The sequence below is a fragment of the Artemia sp. Qi Xiang Cuo genome, chromosome 15 (assembly GCF_049724085.1).
Source record: "Artemia sp. Qi Xiang Cuo chromosome 15, ASM4972408v1, whole genome shotgun sequence".
Classification (NCBI taxonomy): Eukaryota; Metazoa; Arthropoda; class Branchiopoda; order Anostraca; family Artemiidae; genus Artemia; species Artemia sp. Qi Xiang Cuo.
In genome coordinates this window covers 33,787,775-33,795,241 of record NC_142808.1, presented here as the reverse complement: position 1 = coordinate 33,795,241, position 7,467 = coordinate 33,787,775, and positions in this window count along the sequence as shown.

Below are 7,467 nucleotides of genomic sequence, written 5' to 3'. Positions count from 1 at the left end.
AGATCTTCTTGGGTTTAAACGTAATATAATCAATAGTAAAAGTGCTAGAAGCACTAGCGGCATGGATCGTGTCATTTTTGCTGACTATCCACCCGCCTTCTCCTCGCGAATTAGTATATTTCTTTACGCAACCTTTTTCGAGAGATCGAAAGTTGGTAATTCAAACGTCCCCCTTCTACCTGTTCTTGAACGAAAATCTCTAGTGAAAAAATTCACCACTATTATAAAAAGCATCGTTAATGCATTCCAGACAACACTTTGTGTTTGGAGCTATGTAAGTTAACATTCAGAAGTGAATTGAGCAATCCTCTAAAAACAGCAAAAGATTTTTCTGTGATTACATGCCATTTTTTGACCCATTCAGTGAGATGCCTAATATAACTCATTTTGAATGTCCTGATATTGATTGCTATATTGCTGATCTTGGACCACGACAGTTGGGTTATGGAATGGCCAGTTACAGGGGTCGTTACGGTTACCGGTTACGGTCTCGGCAGTTGGTTTAATAAGCTGTATCGCTCCGCACTACCCATGACTAAAAAGACATTGCACCGGATGCCGTGGGTTTTACGTCCTGTAAACTACATGATTGGGGCTCTGCGAAGGTTTTTCAAGAAAGTGTTTCACAAAATCTTAGGTCCAGCGCATGATCCCTTGGCGAGCTATTGAAATCACGACAAAACGGAAATATTTAATAAGAATAAGAAGGATCCCATCAGTCATCAGTCTCAAGTCAGTGTGGAAGCGTAAAGCATCAAACAAGAAACTAAAATTTGTTTGATCGGAAAAAGATTTCTTTTCCTAGAGATGGCATATCTAACCCATAAGGAGTTTCATTCCAAAGTCGCCTCACCTCTAAATATTTTCAATGAAGAAAATGTAGATTTCAGTGTAAAACGTGGTTAACTTGAACAATTTATCCACAACAGCCGCTCTCTGAAAACGTCCATTTTCAAATTTATTATAGTGAAGATTATTTCATAGATTTGACTTCAACATTTATAGATTCACGTGTCATTGTTAAAAAAATCTAACAATGAAAAACCAAGTGGAGCCGAGAGGTTATACTATGAAAATTGTGTACTTCACAATTCATTTAGACAAAAGTGTCTACATAAATGGAACATTGGTGAGGACAAGCAACAATCTTTCAAATTATGCAAGTTATATATATTTCCTGTTGATGCCTCCAATGTCCTATAAGATATTGAGAGGTATGGCTATTGGATATGAATATACAACAAACACTGATACATCAAATATACTTAGAGATACGACAACTAAAGATTTGTATTTAGTTGGTCAAATAAATCACGAGATATTTCATATATCTCAATGGTTGCCTTCCAGTGTTATTATTGATATAAAGCTACAAATCGCACCGTCCATTTTTATTTTGTGAAAAGTACTTGGCACTGCACCCAATGTAAGAGTCTCTCTCACCTCAGCAATACTTCATGAGTTCATACATGAAAATAACAAGTTATGAGTTCCGTTGCCTTGGCAATTGAAAAATTAAGAACCTGGAAATAATATCAAATTGCTAGTTACTCATATAATAATAATAATAATCATAATAATGTATTTTTATCCTCTATCGATACATTAAAAATGCACTAGAAGAGTACAGGCAAAGAGAGATAAAAAAGAGAAGAGAAACACAAAGTAGTTAACGAATACAGTACGAACAAGTCTAGCGAGAAAAAATAAAGACAAACAAGCGGAAACTTAAATTGACTGTGGGAACGTAAATCAACACTAAAATACTGGACCTAACGGTCTACCCATCCATATTGCATAAAGGTTAAATAAAAAGTATAATAAATTTCTACATCGGTCATCAAATGGCAAATAAATCGTATGACTCACAGAATAAATCCTATTGTTTATAAAATATACATTAAAAAACAACGAGATGAGATATTAGATGCTTTTTTTGCTATTGATCACTAGCAATGTCACGGTGACGTTGACAACTCAGAAATCGTGGGGCATACTTCTCCTTGCTATATACACACACATACATACACACACATATATACACACATACACATACAGACATACATATACAAATACATACACACATGCATACATATATATATATATATATATATATATATATATATATATATATATATATATATATATATATATATATATATATATATATATATATATATATATATATATATATATATATATATATATATATATATATATATATATATATATATATATATATATATATATATAAAACAATAATGCACTAGAGGAGTAATAAAGAGAAAAGAACAAAATACGAAAAGTCATCAGCTATACAACAAAGTGACAACCACCACTAAGGAGAATAACAACCAAAACATAAAAGACTGCTCAGACCAGGTACTAAATTTCTATTCCACCGTATATAGAAGATGGTTAATTGGAAAATCTGACATTTTCTTGCAACGGTTTTCAAATCGAACCGATAATTCTTCCATCTTCTCAGATTTATCAAAGACATGGTATTTTTTACAAATGTATGAGTTACGGAACCAAAGAGGAATACGAATAAAGAATTTAGCAGACCGGTAAAATTGAACCCTAATTTGTTTCTTTTCTGTTGGCGACAAAAATTCCCAAAATGGAGTTAGAAAAAACACGTGCGGTGCAAACATTGAGTTGTAGAGCTTTCCTAATATATACTTATCAAATTGCCCTTTAATTTTTCCTAGCAAACTATATGTTTTGCGAAGTTTCGTTTTCAACTCATTAATAACCAGAGTACGTGTCGCTCTTATTGAAGACCCAAAATGAACACCTAAATACTTGAGTGAATCAGACTTAGGAAGAGTGATCGAGCCTGGGACTTTGAATGTGTCTTTTCACTTTGGTTTACTATCATAAAATCAGTTTTCGACGGTTCAATAGCAAGGCCAATATTAGACAAACTAGCATGAAGAGCCTCAAAGGCCCTTTCCATTGATGACAGGTTATCAGCAAGAAGAAGTATGTCATTTGCATACAACAGGTGGCTAATATCGATATGACCATCAAAAAAATAAGGTGAGATATTTCTCGTCACAGTTCTAAGGGTATTGTTGAATATTAATGGACTTAAAACTGAGCCCTGCTTTACCCCACGCTTTAGAGTAATTGGACATATCAAACCGTCACTAGAACGGATCCGGACTATTGAATTCTATTACCAATTCCAAAGGCACGGCCAAATAAAGCCGGTAGTTCCACTATTTAATAGAGCAACTAAAGATTGTGAATGCAAAATTGACTCAAAAGCTTTAGCTATATCAACCGCGCATACATATAGACTCTTCTTCATTATCTTGTGACGTTCCATTGTAGACAAGAACACAGAATGTGCATTTTGGGCTCCTAAACCTTGCCTGAAACCAAATTGATGATCCCCAAAATATCATTTTTCACGCAGAAACGTGCAAATTATTTTTTCAAGTAATTTTTTAAGCACAGAGCATATGGTTATAGGTCTATATGAATTGCATAGCGCGGGTTACTTATTCTTTTTAGACGCACATGTAACTAGCCCTTCACATAAAGTCTTAAGGTCATACTGTTGGGACAAAATTATTTGAAATAACAAAGCTAACTGTTCGAACAGCACATGTGTACCGTATTTCAAATGTTCTACTTGCAGACCATCCACAACAGGGGCTTTGCCTATTTGAAGAAGACGAATGTGAGTTAATAGCATAGAAGGTGTAATGGTGATGTAATTTTTGGGGGGATTCAGCTTTGACAATTGTTTCTGTAATACTCCATGGAAATCTGTGTCAATTGGTGGTGGGTCGCAAGCATATATTGATGAGAAAGGAGTGTGCCATTCAGTGTTGGTAATTTGACTTTCCAGGGTTGAAGTGGAACGTGTAAATTTAGTAACCTCTTTCCACAAAAGCTGTGGATTATCCTGTATTGACTGTGATAAATTTTCAAATTGGTATTTTTTCCAATTTTTCACAACTTTCTGAAAATTATGCTTCGTCGATTTAACTAAACCGGAAACTGTACCTGAACGAGGTCTATCGCAATCCTTCCATATTCCATACCAAAAAGGATGACGGAGTTTAGCTTCCTTTAACCCAGGAAAATCAGACCATCTCCTTTTACACGTTTTAGTTTTTACTGATTCAGTAGGGACGGCAACATATGCGGCAACCTTTAGAGAATGTGATATTTCAGCAAGGAAGAAATCAACATCCAGGGGGTCCCCACCACCCGAAGAACAATGAAGGTGATATGGTATCTTAATTTTACGCAACATACAGTTTAAATTTTCTTGATACAATTCTATATCTATTTTATCTCAAGACCTCTTTGTGAACCGTTTTCTCACCCCTGATCCGCCACTTGAAGACGCTGAAAGAGGACAGGACAGTTCTAGATGTGAATGGTCACTAATGAAAAAATCTTGTGATAAACTTACATTAAGGCTCACCGATTCTTGAAGATCTGTTACAATAAAATCCAAATCTGAGCTACTACCGGAATTGTGCAGATACGTGTAAGTCTGATCTTTATGTAAAATATATAGGTGAGATGGAAAAGAGGCTTTTAACATCTGAGAAAGGGAAGCATTATCATTCTTTAAATCTGTGTTAAAGTCTCTGCAAAGCAGATTTTTTTTTCCTGATGTCCTAATCTTATGTGTAAATTTTGATAACCTGGCACATACTAACGCAAATTTTTGATTTGAAGTAGCATTACGATAATTAGTTGACATGTATACACACAATACAGTTATGCCTCCTAAATCAACAGCAATAAATAAATCAATAGCATCAATGATTTCTTAGAGCACACTGCTTTTCCATTTACAAAAAATTAAACAAGAGGGACGGGTTTTAATTTCTATAAAGCAGTGAATACAAACACTTAATTAAACAAAAATATTCCGAATATTTCGGCCCCACATCCGGGAGCCTTTCTCAACAGAAAAAAACAAAACAAAATTTCTTACATCAACATAAAAACACATACTAAAGAAACAAAAGAAAAAATATAAATAAATAGGAAAAGAAAACTCACATATTAAATAAACAATTCCATTCACTGGCGTATAAACAAAATCAAATGTTTATATTGATTGGAGCACGCCCTCTCACAATATGTAAATGAAAATCTATCAAAAAATGAAAATATATTTATACTTAAACTAGCTGACCTTTATTGTTTTAGTTTAAGTATATATATATTTTCATTTTTTGATAGATTTCCATTTACATATTGTGAGAAGGCGTGCTCCAATCAATATAAACATTTGATTTTGTTTATACGCCAGTGAATGGAATTGTTTATTTAATATGTGAGTTTTCTTTTCCTATTTATTTATATTTTTACTTTTGTTTGTTCAGAATGTTTTTTATGTTGATGTAAGAATTTTTTTTGTTTTTTTCCGTTGAGAAAGGCTCCCGGATGTGGGGCCGAAATATACGGAGTATTTTTATTTAATTAAGTGTTTGTATTCACTGCTTTATAGAAATTAAAACCCGTTTATCTTGTTTAATTTTTCATTAGCATCAACTAATTTACTATGAAACTTTTTATGTATAGCAACAGCAAGACTACCTGACGGTCGGCCCAGCGATTTTTTAGAAGGACAAATAAAAAAATCATGGTCATCTGACAGCTCAAGCCGCATAGCATTATCCGAATTTATCAGGTGTTCGGTGATGCACACTATATCAAACCGACGAAACGTGAGACCTAATACATCTAGCTTTTCTCTGCCACCATTAATGTTTTGAAACAGAAGCTTAACACTAGTTGGATCATTACTTTACATTGTCTTTTACCGGACGGAATTCGAGGGTATGACTGGGGAGCCAGATTATCACTGCGAGCTGAAAGCCTCTTAATCTCGGGGCAGATAAAACTGCTGCTGACGTGATTGCCGGAACAGTTTGCGCATTTCACGGCAGTTTCCGTACACGGGCTCTCACGAGTGCTACTATGACCACTTTAATCACGAATCAACGACATATTGCTACGGTTACGCGTACCTACACTGATTCATCATTTATCAATGGTAAAATTCCTTCAAAACTTGCTTTGGGTTTTGTAAAAAGTGCTAGCGCTGCTGTATCATGAGTAGATTCTCCACACAAATTTGAACTGTTTGGAATCTCATCTCTTGTATGTAAAGTACATAGAATTCTACTCTACAATTTATCCTTTGATAAATCCTATAGGACCTTATATGAATTGGCAATACAACCCCTATATCGAGACTCACAATTTTATAAAAATGGTATAACTGAAGAAATATTTGCCAAAACTCATGGTATCATTTTATTGGGTTTCCCCGGTACTGAAGATATGAATATTGTCCGAACGGATAATGTACGTTTAGAGTTTACCTTTTCTGAAGCGTTGACGGAAAGTATTGCATTCATCTCGCTAAATCAGTTTAAAACCTATTGGGAAATTACCCCTGATGACAGTGTTCAATTAGATTTGGCACCCTGGACACGAATCAAATAATCAACGTGTTCAATTTGGATCCAAATACAAATAATTATGTCCAAATACAAATCCTATTGCATGCCTTTGGATTTCCTCGATCATATTAAAGACGTAAACAATACTATTATCATTGTTAACAGTAGCCCATCCAGGCTATGCATCTTTCAAACAAGAAAGAATATTGAATTTTGTTTATCCTCTTTGCCTACCGTATACGTTCTACGCGGCAGACATTAAACATTTTCTTGAACGGAGGGGAATATCTATTATTCAAAAGTGGGAGTGAGTACAAGATTTATTAACCAAAAGCTGTGGTTTACATGCACTATTATATTTTGTTTTTCGATCTTCCAGACATACTTACAGTGAATTCCTCAACACTGATGGTACCACTCCTCGATTGAACGACTTTCTAGTAGAAAATACCCTTTCCTACATCTATAACATAAATTTTGGTGCTCTAAGAGTAAAATGCTTTAAAAATGTATTTAAGTTTAATTGTTAATAAAATTTATATGTACAAAAAAATCATGTGTCCTTGTAGATTTTTTCTTCCGTATAAAGGTAATCATCAGAAACGATAAGTGGAAGCAACTCGTCAGGATTTAACTTGTATTCGTCTTGGCCTGCAAAGCAAGGGCCATATTTTCTACAATATATTTTACTTCCTTTTTATTATGTATTTTTGTAAAGTCAATAACTCTATTCTAATTCATATTATAAAATTCACGTGTTTGAACTTGCTTATTTTAAGCAATGTGACATACAAAATTCTCACATGAAGAATCCCTTTCTGAAACAGCCAAATAAAAGTCTGTAGGTTTATAATCATAGTAGCCAGTATCTTCACAGCGATATCGTAAAAACCAGACTTTTTTATTATTTTTACAATTAAAGTGTAGACCAGGTTTCTCTTCCCAAAACAATTTAAAACTACGAAGATACAAGTCTCTTAAAAATAAACTGAACTCACGTTTAGGATTTTTGCAA